Raw genomic sequence first — 14,343 nt, 5'->3', positions numbered from 1 at the left:
ATTGAACTCTAGTAGATACGCCATACAGGGGAGTTCAGTGAGATTCAAGTCAAGTACAAGGTAAACGGGTTACTCCAAGACTGAGTAAGTGGGACCACAGCGCTGAAAGGACCTTCTATTTGAACCAGAACTTGCTTGAACACAGAAAGAAGGCACTAATGTTCCAAGCAACATGAATAATCAAAGAACCCTATCATACTCTGTCTTGCTCATGTGCCTTCTCTGTATTATTAGCCAACTACTTATGCTGAAAATGATGATGGAAAGGGGAGTATAGGGCAACCCATAATTCCTTCTCCTTTTAGTTTTTCCGTACATATCAGAGGGCAGAGTGAGAGTGTTGGCAGAATGTGCATGTATCAGGAAGTGAAATAAACACAGTTGACTTGCTTTGTGCAGCATTTCCACTGCTGTAGCAAAGAGAAAAAACTACAAATGCACGAACAACGCACAAAATGCAAACTGTGCGAGTCTGGTTATTCCACATAGGAGTTAAATGGGTTTTTTTTTGCATTTAAAGCTGGCATTGCACAATATAAATGTGAATGGTAAAATTCATGTTAATAAGTGAAAATTTTATTTTTTCTTTCCTTAGGACAAGTCGAGAGACACCTGCAGAAAAGGAAAAAGCGTTACATGTTATTATTTTCACCAGCATTTTCTCCCCTGCTTTTCATACAAGAGGCCCCACAACTTTCATTTTTCACGGGATCCCACAAATTATATAGCGGGCCCTTGGGGCGGCCAAGGGGGAAACCCTAGGATCTCTGCTTCTGAGTGAGGGGCTTCTGAGTGAGGTAGAGGAAGAGGAAAAACCCACCTGAGGCGGCAGCACCATGGATTCAGCTTTAGTGCGGGAGGATGTCAGCAGCAACACGTGCCTGGACATGTTAAAAACTGACACCCAACGTTTTTTCTTAATTTGCCTGTGTTCTACTCTGAGTTTTTAAAATCTGTTTTAAAAGTCAAGAGAAACACAAGTTCTTGGTAGTTGATTCAGACTATGTAATGAAGTAATAGGTGAAAATGTCTTTTTGCTGCTTACTGAAATCCCCTACTTCTCCCAGAAGTAACAGCAAGTAACCTGAGATTCTGTGTCCTTTTTTAAAAAAAGAGAAAAAAATGTTTTATTGATTGATTTTAGAGGGAGAGGAAGGAGAGGGGGAGAGAGAGAGAGAAAAAAACATTGATTTGTTCTTTCACTTATTTATGCATTTATTGATTGAGTCTTATATGTGCCCTGACCAGGGATCAAACCCAAAACCCTGGTATATCAGGACAGTGCACTAATCAACTGACCTACCTGGCCAGGGCCCTGCATCCTTTCTAAGGAGGCAATAGCTAAGGCTCAGAGAGGGGAAATGCACCACCTACAGTGACCCAGCTAGTAAATGGAAGAATCGGAACTTGGCTCCACATTGAAAATGTGTTCCCTTCATGTCTTCGGTAGAACCATCAATAACACGACAAGCCAAGGCAGGCACTGGAGAGCATCATGAGTGTGTCTGGCCCGGATTCCAGCCCATAATGACAGGCCTCGGAGGCTGCTTGGGAAATCCCAACCAGATATCAGTTTCACCACTCTCAATGGCCTTCATAATATTTTTGTTTAAAAAAAATGAAGATTCAGAGTAAGGAGATCAAGTACATTATTAGTTCCTGTGATCTGAACTGTCAGATGAATTCCTGCAATTTAGTACCTCCTAATGCAGTCAGCTGGAAGTTTCAAAGCAGGCTGTGTCGGAAATAACGGATTTCTTAATGAACTTGACTGACAGAAACACAATATTGGGGGCAGGGGTGGGTGGGACCCACTCAGCAGAGATGATATCTGATCATCTCTGGACAGTCAGGGCCTGGCACAGCTCAAGGTAATTGCTCAACATGCTGGACAAATCGAATTAGTCAGTGTGCACAAAGGCTTCTAATCCTGATGTCCTTAAAAGGAAAAGACACTCCAGTTTTCCTGAGGCTTCAGTGGAAGATAGTAAGGCGAGTCCCTGCTTTATGAAGATGCTTTCAAGCTGAGCAGTCATGACATGATATAATTGCCTCAGGAAGAGCCCTCATCTCGTGAGGCATTGGCCCAGTTCGCTACAATCACATTTGCTGCGAACTGTCCTCTCCGCACGGTATAGGCCAGGGCAGTCATTTGGTAGGACAGGACCCCTCCCTTTCTCCTGGACACAGGGGATGGTACCAGGGGTTTATAAGGTCACCTGAGTTGGGGTCATCCGATTTTCTCTCCAAAAGCTTCAGCATTGGGGCTCTGCAGTATCAGTTGGTTTCTAGTGTGGCTGGGATGAGGAACAGGAGAAAATTTAGGATTCTTGATGTGACCATCTTCTGTCATGTGCCTGGGTAGAGAGAGAAAGCCAATCTGTAGAGTACTCAGGGAAAAGGAGAGATGAAGGCTGGCTGCTGGCAGCTGTGTTTGTACCATGTGACCTTATCTTTGACCGTAACTGACTGGACCTGTGTGGCAGCAGACCCAAGTCTGGCCGGTTCTAGTCCTTTCCCTGGGAACTTGGTGAGAGGTCCAGTCCTTCTGTGTGACGGAACTACGCATGTGACCCTGGAGAAAGCTGGGGAACACAATGTCCTCTCCACCCAGACCAGAGAAGCGGAGAAGCTGGTCTGCGGCCCGAAAACAACACATCAGAGAGAAACTATGGAGAGAAAGGATTTCCTTGGTTCCCAAAGCGCTCTTCTCGCTTCTGGGCCTGCTGACATTCCTGCTTGTGGGTTCCAGAGAACACCCTTGAGTCTTTCAAATAAAGTTCTTTCTTCTTTACAGAGCTTGAGTTGACTTTGTGTTTAACTGATTCTCAGGCCTCCTAAGGCCGCATTATTTTTGGGTTCAGTGAGAGGTAGCAGTGCCCTTCCAGTACGTTCATATTCTCTTCACTTAAACTAGTTCGAATAGATCTTTGCAAAGAGCTTTGACTAAAACAACATGTGACTATTATTACGGGGAAGTCAGCACTGGGCAAAGCTCCCCCAGCCTTCTTCGAGATGTCGCTTCATGTCCATTCTTCCTGGCCTCTCGGGACCTTGCCCAATCTTTAGATGCCACGTGTGCATGGCTAGGAGGACACAGGAAGTAACGGGGGAGGGGGGGTTCCCTTAAGGAAACAAAGAACAGGACTTGGGAGGATCTGGGTTTCAGTCTTGGCTCCCTGCGTTAGCTGCAGCCTCTGGGCAAGTCCTAGACCCTCGTCTAACCTCAGTCTGTGCGTCTCTAAAATGGGAGTAATAATCCTCACTTCCCTGATCACCCAGACTTGTCGGGTGGTCAAACAGTAAAAGAGATTCAACAGCATAAAGAATTTATGGTATAACGACTATAAAGTGAATCGGTGATCATGTAGAAAATTATGAAAAGGAAGAATAACAGAAAAAGGGAAGTAGGAAAAAATCACCTGTAAGTTGGCCCCCCACTAAATGCCACCAGTAAGATTTTACTGCATGGCTTCAGATCTTTTTTCTGTATATACTTTCCTTTTTGTGTGTGTGTGACAAAATTGGGGTCCTACTGTTTTATATGAAGTAGGATCTCTACTCTTTTAAGATAACAACAATTTGTGAATATTTTTCAAAAGTATTCTGCTTCATTTTGAATGGCTGCATAGTATTTCATCCTAGAGATGAATCTTATCATCATCCCCCATTCATTCCAAGACCCCATGTTGGACACTGAGGCAGATTAATGGAGGGAGAGGCCAAAGATGCTGGGATAAAGGCTGAAGATCAAGAAAGACTTCATTCCACTTGAACTTTGAATGTCTTTATGAATGTATTACATATTCAAATGAATAAATGGATGAAAGTCTTCAGAGGAGTTGAAATCTGAGCTGATTATTGAAAACAAGATTTTTTAGAAGAAAAAAAAGTAGGGAAAGGGGAATTCCTAAGAAAGGAAGCGAAGCAAAGGTGTAGAGGCATGAAACCTGAAACAAAATGGATTATGGAGCAGATTTATTTATCTAGAAAAAGGTCTAACATCAGGAACTGGCAAGTGCAAAGGCAGGATTTGAACCCAGGCTTGCCTGGTTCCAAAGTGCTCACTAGTGACCACTATCCCTTGAGCAGGGACCTGGGTCCCCCTGGATCTGGGGCAGATTCCTTCCCAGTCCGAGTCTGTGAAACGGTGGAGTTGAACGGATGATACCTAAGGCTCCACCCAGGCTTATTTCCTGTAAATCCAAGTTCTGCTTTACCAGAGTATGTTTGCTGGCTGCCTGGAGTCCGGTGGATCAGATGAGCCTGCCAAGGGTCGGGGGCTGCAGGGTTCCGGGTTCAAGGCCCAGGCCCTATCTCAGAGCACTTCTGTGGTGGGGGCACAGCCACAGGCTCACAGCATTTGACCTCGCTGCCCAAGGTCATATATTACACACCATTGGCAGAGAGAGGCCCACCCGGGAATCCTGGGAGCAATTTCTAGGCACAAAGAACGGCAAATGTGAGTCAGAGCACTCCCCTGAGAGGAGCCATTCTAGGGAAGGCAAGCTGGGCCCACTGGCTTGTTCCATTCGGCCAGCACCACGTTCACTGAAAGGTTTGGGCTGGTTACTGGACACTGAAATATGGGAGATTTTCCAGATTTCTACAAGTTCATGAAAAATAGGAAGAGCTGACGATACTGGGCCCACATTCCCACGACAACGGGCTGGACTCCGGCTGCCCCTTTGCTGTGGCAACTTCCTGAGCCCCGCAGTCCCCATTTGGCCCACGCACCTCACCAAGTTCCTGGGCCCTGAAGGCACATGACTTTGAGATATTGATCTAGGTCGACTCTCTCATTTTACAGGTGAGGAAACTGAATCCTAGAGAGTGGAAGGGACTAAACTAGGGTCACAAAGACGAGAGATTCCAGCTAGTTTCCAAGGTGCAAATCCAGTACGCGTTTCTTTTGAAGCACAAGCCCTGGACAGAAAACCAGGACTCCTGTGCCCTAGGTGAAGGTTGAGTCACATAGAATGGAGGCCAGGAGTCTCACAGAATGGAATGGCAGCTCCTCCCGGGCTGGTGCCTCCAGAGTATCATGTAACCTGCCAGCCCTTCCCTTCCTCACCTCCTCCTAACCCACCTTCCCACCCCTCCTTCCCTCCTCCCCCACCCCAACCCTCCCCCTTCCTCTCACCATCCCACCCCTACCCCAAAGGGTTTGGGAAGCACCTGGCACTGCAATATGCCACAGGCTTACTCAGAAAGGTCCAGCTGCCAGGAAAGAAATACCCTGGGGCCTTCCCTCTTTACCACTGAGAATTTGGCTGTGGTTTCTTGTAGGAAGCCTGCCCCGATCCCCCATCATCCCTGGTAGGATCTAATTCTGACGTTTCCCTCATCACAGCATTTAACACTGAATTGCAAACAACAACAAAATAGCTACCATTTGCTTAAGCATTTACGATGTGCATAATAATATTCTCACTAATCTCTATAGGCCGTGAGAAGTAAATTACCCCCAAATCTCATCCCTTGGAAGTGGGGTCAGATCTCCTTGTCTGACATGAAGCAGATAGATGCTCTTCCTAGTTTCTAGACCTCAGTTTCTAGAAATGGTATTTCAGAATCAAGAGAGACCCGAAGTCCCGAGGAGGTGGGTCTGCTCCATCACCTTGGCTTTCTGGGTTCTCCACGTGAGTCGCGCAACGTCAGATCTGCACAGACGGGAGCTGGGAGTCACCTTAGGACGGAACTTCAAGTGGCTTGGCACTGTTTTGGTGAACGTGGACCTTCCGTTGAAAGCTTCTGCCTGTATCCTTACCTACCCCTCACCACACATGGCCTTGGAATGACACCCCAACTTCCTGAGCCAGAGTATGACCCAGGTTCATTTAGCTAAACTGTGGGATTTTATATGGTAGCTCTTATTTTAAAATCCAAATTTTGGACTTCTGAATAAATTTCTTTTGCTTTAAACCCCCGGCCCAAAATCTATGTACCTCCCACACCCAGGAAGAAAACTCCTTGTGAAAACACCATTGGCCCCACAAACTATCTCCCCCTATTTCGAGTCCAATGTGTACAGTCGGATGATCGTGTTAAAACTCCTGCTACATTTGATGTGCAGAGATGTCCAGCTCAGTGCTGACTATAGTAAGAAATAAAAGTAAAAGGATGCAATCTAAATGTCCGACATAGAAAATCCACTGAAGAGTCAAAGTGCAACCGTCTTCCTAGTTAGAAACTCTGCAGCAATGAAAACAACATTCACTTATTTTATTTTTAATTTTACTTATGCATTTATTTATTTATTTATTTTTAGAGAGAAGGGAAGGGAGGAAGAAAGAGTGAGAGAAACATCCACCCATCTCCTCTCGCATGTCCCCAACCCAGACACATGCCCTGACCGGGAATCAAACCAACCACCCTTGGGTTTGCAGAGCGGTGCTCAATCCACTGAGCCACACCAGCTGGGGATTTATTTGTAGTATTTACATGATGACTTGAAAAGTACTCATGATATTATGGATTCTTCATTGCTGTTCAAATTACAGAAGTAATCCTCTTTCATTATAAAAAGAGAATAAAACACTAAGCAAGTGTTTAAGGTAAAAAGTGAAACTGCCTGCAACATACTTACCTCCAGTTGCAGTATTCACATGCAATGTCTTCATGATATATTGCTACATTGAAGAAGCAGGATAAAATTGTATACATTTATTTGCATTATTTTTTAACTATGTATTGAAGTAGAAAAAAAGGTACAGACATGTTCATAGTAGTACTATTCACAATAATGTGAAAGCAACTCAAATGTCCGTCAGTGAATAAATGGATAAGCAAAACATGGTATATACTTATAACAGAATATTATTCAGCCTTAAAAAAGGAAGAAATTCTGACACATGCTACAACATGGATGAACACTGAGGACATTATGCAAATGAACTAAGCCATTAAAAAAAGGGTATGATTCCACTTATATGAGACACTCAGGGGGTCAAATTCATAGAGACAGACAAGAGAATGGTACTTTCCAGGGTCTGGGGAAAGGAGGGGATGGGGAATTACTATTTAACGGGTATATAAAGTTTCAGTTTTACAGATGAAAACGGCTATAGAGATGGATAATGGTGACGGGTGCACAACATTATGAATGCATTTAAAACCACTGAACTGTACACTTGAAATGGCTAGGATGATAAGTTTCATGTTATGTATATTTTATTATAGTAAAAAAATCGGGGTGGGGGGAAGGCTAAACAGAAAGACACCAATATTTTTGTACTTCTGTTTGGGTGGTTGGGGCTGTGGGTAATTTTTTTTTCTTTTTCCTTCTGTTCTTCTTCCTTTTCCAAACCATTCTCAAGGAAAAAAATAAGCATTACATATACAAATGATAAAATCTTTTCTCTTCCTTCATCTGACTCAACCTCAGCACCAGCGCTACTTTAAGATTCAGTTTGTGCGCAGTTTGGCTGTACTTGAGCCGGAGCCGGGCGGCCAGCCCTGTGGTAAGCCATTATAATGAGAGCGACTGGTTTTTGAGTATGTTTTTTTCTGAGCCAGCTCACAAATACGGAAATGGAGCCTCTGAGAAGGGCAGTGCTCTGGAAAAAGCCTAAAATAAGAGGCCCAGCATGTATGTTCATGAGAGGTCATTTTCAGCCCACATCTTGTGGCCTCTCCATTGAGGTCAGTTCAGCTCAGCAAGCATGAAACGTGTTAACTGCTGACTCTGGGCCAGGTCCTGTGTCCTGTGCCAAGGGCTGCGGGACTGGACGGACCCAAGGGCCATCCTGCCTTCTCACAGTCCAGTTGCACTAACACCGAGTGCTGATGGATGGACCACAGATTGCCCCAGAGTATTCAACTGAAAGCTTCTCAGTTCAAGCACCACCGTCTTTGCTCATGCCACCGACCCGTGCTGTCGGACATTCAACGGTTTCCAGTATTCACGGTCAGAAACAGTGCTCCAGCAAATATCCCAGAACCTATATCTTGGAGCACAGCTGCACTTATTTCATCACATTCAATTGCTGGGTCAAAGGGTAAGTGTATTTCCTTGGCTTTTAAAACATATTGCCAGACCACTTTCCAGAAAGTTGCACCAAGGTACCCTCTCAGCAGCAGGGTCTGAGAACACTGGGGTCTTCCTGGCCCTAGTCAGCCACGATGGTAGTTTGCAAAATATCTGACAATTTGATAGCCAAAAATAACGTCTTTAATGTAGCCATTGAACAAATATTTATGAATGCCATGCTGGGCAATGGAGACTCTATAGGGACAAGATCATTTCCTCTGTCTAGTGAGAAAGAAGACCGTTTAAGAGGAAACTATTACCTTGAGGAACAGTGGCGTCAGAGTGGTTGTGAGAGAGCAAAGGGGAAGCTTGGGGCACCATAGGAAACTCACAGAAGGACCTAACTGCTTAGGATCTCCAGGGGAGCCTCCTTGAGGAAGCTGCATGTAAACCAATGAGTCCTTTGGAAATAGAATTAGGCTTTTACAGGCTCTTTGCATATCGTCTTTTGTGAGTTGCTTGCTTATGTCCTTTGCACAATTTTTTCCTTTAGGGTATTGTTTAAAATTTTTTTTAATTGAAGTAAAATTCACATAACACAAAATTCAACACATTAACCATTTTTTAAAAATTTTGGCTCTGGGTTTGTTTTTAATTTTTTTATTTAAGGTATTTATTTATTTATTTTAGAGAGAGGGGAAGGAAGGGAGAAAGAGAGGGAATGAAACATCAATGTGTGGGTGCCTCTCACATGGCCCCCACTGGGGACCTGGCCTGCAACCCAGGCATGTGCCCTGACTAGGAATCGAACTGGTGATCCTTTGGTTCACAGCCTGTGCTCAATCCACTGAGCCACACCAGCCAAAGCCAACATGTTATCCATTTTTAAAGTGTACAATTCAGTGACATTTTGGTACCTCACAATGTTGTGCAGTAGGGAGTTCTCTTTTTAAAATCAACTTCTTTTGAAAACTTTCAAATTCACAAAATGTTTTAAAAGCGGTGAAACAAATATGTACCCTAATTTGGGGGGTATTTATTTCTTAATGGATCTTTAAGAATTCTTTTTGTGTTAAGGATGTTGATTATCAAATATAACCATTTCTCCTCAGTTGACCATTTTGCCTTTCATGTGTGAGTGTGTGTGAGTGTGAGCACCCTGGTTTCTCATCAGCCACATTTCCTGCCCCTGTGTCACCAGTGGCACCATAATTCTCTTTCAGTTAATCAGACACAGAAAACACTCATAGATTTGCATGTGGAAAATATAAAACAATTGCATAGGAGAATTTTCTCTTCTTTGTTCCTGGTTAACTGAAAGGGAGTTAAGGTCCTGCTGATGACACAGAAGCAGGAAACATGGCCCGTGATAAACCGTAGCCCACAGCGTCCCTGTCAGCTCTCGAAGACCACAGCACAGACTGGCCGAGATAACCCGCATTGGGGTTGGGGGGCAGAAACTTCTGAGCCTCTGAGTCTTGCAGGATCCTTGATGAAGCTCACAGAGCTGAGCCTCCAGAACAGGCAGGCGATTTGCACACTCCTCCCAGGCACAAAGGAAATTCAATTTCTAGATAGAAAAGAGGCACAGGGTTCACTGGAGCGAGCCTGGCTGTTGGAGTTGGGGAGGACTGTGCCTCCAGCGTTCACTGCGCAGGCTTGGATGAACCGCCTAACTTTCCAGTTATCTGACCTATAAAAACGGGACAATGATCTGGCCCTCAGAGGAAGGTTAGGGGCACTAAATAAACTTCTGGCACAGTTTACCCAGAGCTCCACTGTCAGCAAGGGGCAGAGCTGGAAACTGAACTCATGTCTTTCTGGCTCCAAACCCTGAGCTCTGTCTGCTTCTGCAAGAGATGCCAATATTGCTCAGTGAATAATCTTGTCACTACTGTTATTGGGAGGCCAAACACAGCCTAGCATTGAAGAGAGTCAGAAGGGAGGTGGGTTGGCTTCACGTGCCTTCTAAGCGAGCCTGATAAAGGTGAGTGGGGTGTTTTATGCTGTTTGGCAGAAATGAGGGTGCCCCTTGCCTGTGCTTTCCTCCATCACTGCCTCCAGCTGGCTTCCTGGCTCAGGGCCAATCACTGGGCAAAGCCTGGCAGCCTGGGGTCATGGGAAGGCCCCAGGAGCAGGCCAAGGTCCAAGTGCCCCTCTGTCTTCAACACACTTTGGGCCCTTTCTTTCCCTTCCTCACCTGGCCATTCCTCAGTTTCCTCATCTGTAAAATGAGAATCTTAGAATGGGTGTTTCTAGGGTCACAAAAGGTAAACAAAGGATGCTTTTAGTACCGTGGGTGGCACAGTGTCCAACAAATGTTTGCTTCTTATCAAAGCCCTGACACTGCTCTCAGGGGGAACTTGGAATCGTGTTGGAAGGAAATACATTGTTACGAGACAAGATTATGAAGTTGAATAGAAAATAGGCCCCTCCCAGGCTGGTGTGGCTCAGTGGATTGAGTGCTGGCCTGCAAACCAAAAGGTCATTAGTTTGGTCCCTGGTCAGGGTACATACCCGAGTTGCAGGCCAGGTCCCTGATTGGGGGCATGCCAGAGGCAACCGATTGCTGTGTACCTGGTGCATTGATGTTCTCTCCCTCTCTTTCTCCCTTCCTTTCCTTCTCCCCCAAAATAAATAAGATCTTAAAAAAAAATAGGCCCAAATTATGTTAAAACAAAAACATTGTACATATGTAGAAAGGAAAAAGGACCAGAAGGAAATGTTGGCAATGTTTAACTGTTGGTGATGAACTTAGAGAGGGATCTTTATTTTTCTGTGTTTTCATGTATTTCCTACATTTTCTGCAATGCACATAGCACTTTTACAATCAAGCAAAGTAAATAAAAGCTCTGAGAGCTGACAAGAGCTATCACTTGGACCTGGGATCCTGGAGAGGATGCCCCAAGGGAAGTGGGGTTTGAGCAGGGTCTTCGACTGTGGGGGAATTGGAAGAACTGGGTTAGGGAGCCAGAAAAGCCTTTTTTAAATTTTATTTTTATTTTTATCTGTCTCCTCCCATGGACTGTGGATTCCTTGAGGGCATGGCCCATGATCTAGCTTGTTCACTGCTGTACTCCTAACATCTAAAACAAACAAACAAACAAAAAAAACCTGTCACCTAGTATGTGCTCAATAAATACGGATCTAGTGAATGAATAACCTTGACACCTCCACTTAGCTGGGGAGACAAGGTTGCTCTCAGTTCCTTGTCCAGCTGGTGCACTGCCAAAATGGAGGTGCATGGTTTCCATGGCAACAGAAGAGGGCCAGCCAGGCCAGCAGCAGGAGACAGACACAGGGATTGTGAGCTCTGCAGCTTTTTAAGGTGCAGCCTGGAAATTGGGAAGGTGGCAGTGGGCTCTTTCAACAGATGCTGAGGGATAAAAAGGAACTTCATAAATATGCTTAACTCAGTTGTTCACTGGACTGGTCTGTCAAATCAGTCAATAAATGCTCAGGCAGATAGTTGGGTCTTTGAAGGAAGGTGCGAGGCTCTTAGCAGATGCAGGCCCAGAAACTCAAGAAAGTTTGGTTCTAATCTGGATGCCGCTCTGTGACCTTAAGACAAGTTACTTAATGTCTCTGGGCCTCAGCATGTACATTCATAAAATGGGATGTTTAACTAGCTCTAAAATTACTTATGATAAGACCTGTGTGGTGGGCATGTAAAATGGTACAGCTGCTGTGGAAACCAGCAAAAGTTATAGATCAAATTATCATATGATCCAGCAATCCCACTTGTATGCATTTACCCAAGAGAACTGAAAATAAGAACTTAAACAAACACTTGTACTCAAATATTCATAGCAGTACTACTCACAATAGCCAAAAGGCTGTGAATGGATGAATATATGAAGAAAAGGTGATTCATGCATACAATGGAACTCAGCCATAAAAAGGAATGAAGTACTAATGCCTCGAAAAAATTATGCAAAGTAAAAGAAGCCAGACTCAAAAGTTCAACTATTGTATGATTCCATTTATATTAAATATCTAGAGCAGGTAAATCCATAGACAGAACGCAGACTGATGGTTGTCAGGGGCTAGAGGAAAGTGGGGGTGGGGAGTGACTGCCTACACAAGTACACAATTTTCTTTTGGGGTAACAAAAATGTTTTGGAACTTGATGGAGGTATTGCTAGCACCATATTGTGCACTTAATACATGCAACTGATTATACCCTAAAATGGTTAAGTTTCATGTGAATTTCACCTTAATTACCAAAACAAAACAAAACAGTGTTCTATAAGCATGCCTTGCAGCCAGAAGTATAGAATGGAACCCTTTGGAGCCTCAGAGATGGGCAGGACTGAAGGTTGAATTATGAGGTCGAGAGATTATTATAGACCTCCCATAAAATGCCAAGGTGATGTGCAAGTGCAGTCAGAACTGGAATCTGAATTTGTCTCCGGCTGAAATACCATGGTGGCATCTTCGGCCACTCACTCAAGTTCCCTCAGCCTCAAGTTTCCTATCTGCAAAATAGGGCTGATACATCCATTTCCCATTTTCCTGAGAGCACTGTAGATGAGGGTCTTAAGAGCACTGTGCACCTATCTTCATAGGGTAAACCCTCCCAGATGAATCCAGTCAGAGTATCCTTTTCCACGCACAGCAAATTGAGATGACTGAGCTTCTGTTTCACTGGAGCCAGTAAGGGGGTTCGGAGAACACTGATAAGGAAGGGGCACATTCAAGTTAACTGGTTGGATTCATGGCTCTCCCACTATCTGTATGGCCTTGGGCAAGTCACTCATTTCCCCCGTTTCTTCAGCGGTAGAACAACGGGAATAGCTACAGCTAACTCTATCTTGCAGAGATGATGTGCGCATACCACAGGCACTCAATAATCAGATCCCTTTCATCTTTCATTGCGGCTGCTTCCACCAGCACTCTGGAACACACAAAAAAAACCTCCCGGTTCCAAAATCCACCCACTAATCTCTGAGCTCTGGCTCAGGGAGGTTAAGCCGGAGGTGACACAGCTAGTTTGGGTTTACAACACAAATAGCCTGGATGGGTGTCCAGGAACTTTCTCCTCAAGTCTCTAAGCTTCATTTGTCCTCTCCAACAGGCGTTTGGCAGCTACTATGCCCCAGGAAAGGCGGAGGTGTGTGAGGAGAAACAGACCCAGCCTAGAATTAGGTGCGGTGCAGTCACAACCTTCGAGAGCCTTCATCACTTCCTGAGACAGGTGCTGCTATTGGGTGAACATATTAGGAAAACTGTTTTTTCGAGAGGCTCAGAGAGGCCAACTGACTGGCACCAGAGCACACAACCACAGAGCAGAGTTCTCGAACTCGGATCTTCCCTCGGCGCCACGCGCGGAAGCCTCCAAGGCTTGGCTCAGGGAAGGCGCGCGCGGCGGTGGGAATCCCGAGTGGAGTTGGAAGCTGGGCCCGTTCATTTGCATGCTAATACCCAGAATGCTTTTCCTACACACACACCACTTCTCTTAATGGAAGCGCTCAGTTTGGAACCGTGGAAAGTTTGGAACACATACTTCGTTCCCTCTTTGCAACTGTGGGAACTTCCCGCCCGCACACAAGGTGCCTGCAGCCCGGAGCTCTAAGTCGGCCTGCCCAGTGGCGGTCTTCAAAGCCTCCCCGGCAGGCTAACCTCGATGTCCAACCCGCGCGGCAGCATCCTCGGGCCAGCTGGGGACAAAGCGCCCAGGCTTGCCCGCCGGGCCTATAGCCCGAACGCTCGGCGAGAGCTTAGGGATGCTCCCAGCCTCTAGAAGCCAAAGGGCGCTCCCCAAACCCTCCAGTACCCTCACTTCCCTGGGGGTTGCTGGGGTGCGCGCGGATCCCAGCGTCTGTCCACCGCCCTCGCCTCTGTTGTTGCCTCCCTCAGCTGTCGACCCGATCCCGGGGCAGAAGGCTCCGCGTACGGTTTGGGGGAGTATGGACGATGGCCTCTTCTCCCCACCTCTCTAGGACACGCAGCCCCTTCAGTTCGGTCGGTGCGTGGGGTGCAGAAACAGCTCAGGAGGTTCGGCCTGTCCCCAGCCAGGACCCCGGGCTCTCTCTAGGGTTGGGAGCGGGAAGACGGTCGGCAGGCGACTTCTGGGGATCTCGCGCATCAAAGGTGGGCTCTGAAGGGTAACTGAAGCCCGCTCCACTTACTGGTGCACATCACAAGCTCGGGCTGGGGGCCCAGATCTGCACCCCTCGGTCCCCCTCCCCCCGCCCCGTCCGCACGCCGCCACTCTCCGCGGGGAGGGAGGGGCAGTGGGAGCTGGTTTGCTGGGTTGGCGCTTCGTTTGCATTGGTCCGGGGGGGCTGAGACTGCAGCCCCCGGCCCCGCGGGCGGGGTGGGGAGGCGGGGGCCGGACGGGGGCTCAGCTGCGCTAGCATTGGCGGAGC

This window comes from Phyllostomus discolor, chromosome 13, assembly GCF_004126475.2.
Source record: "Phyllostomus discolor isolate MPI-MPIP mPhyDis1 chromosome 13, mPhyDis1.pri.v3, whole genome shotgun sequence".
In the NCBI taxonomy this organism is placed as follows: Eukaryota; Metazoa; Chordata; class Mammalia; order Chiroptera; family Phyllostomidae; genus Phyllostomus; species Phyllostomus discolor.
This window is presented reverse-complemented; position numbering follows the sequence as displayed.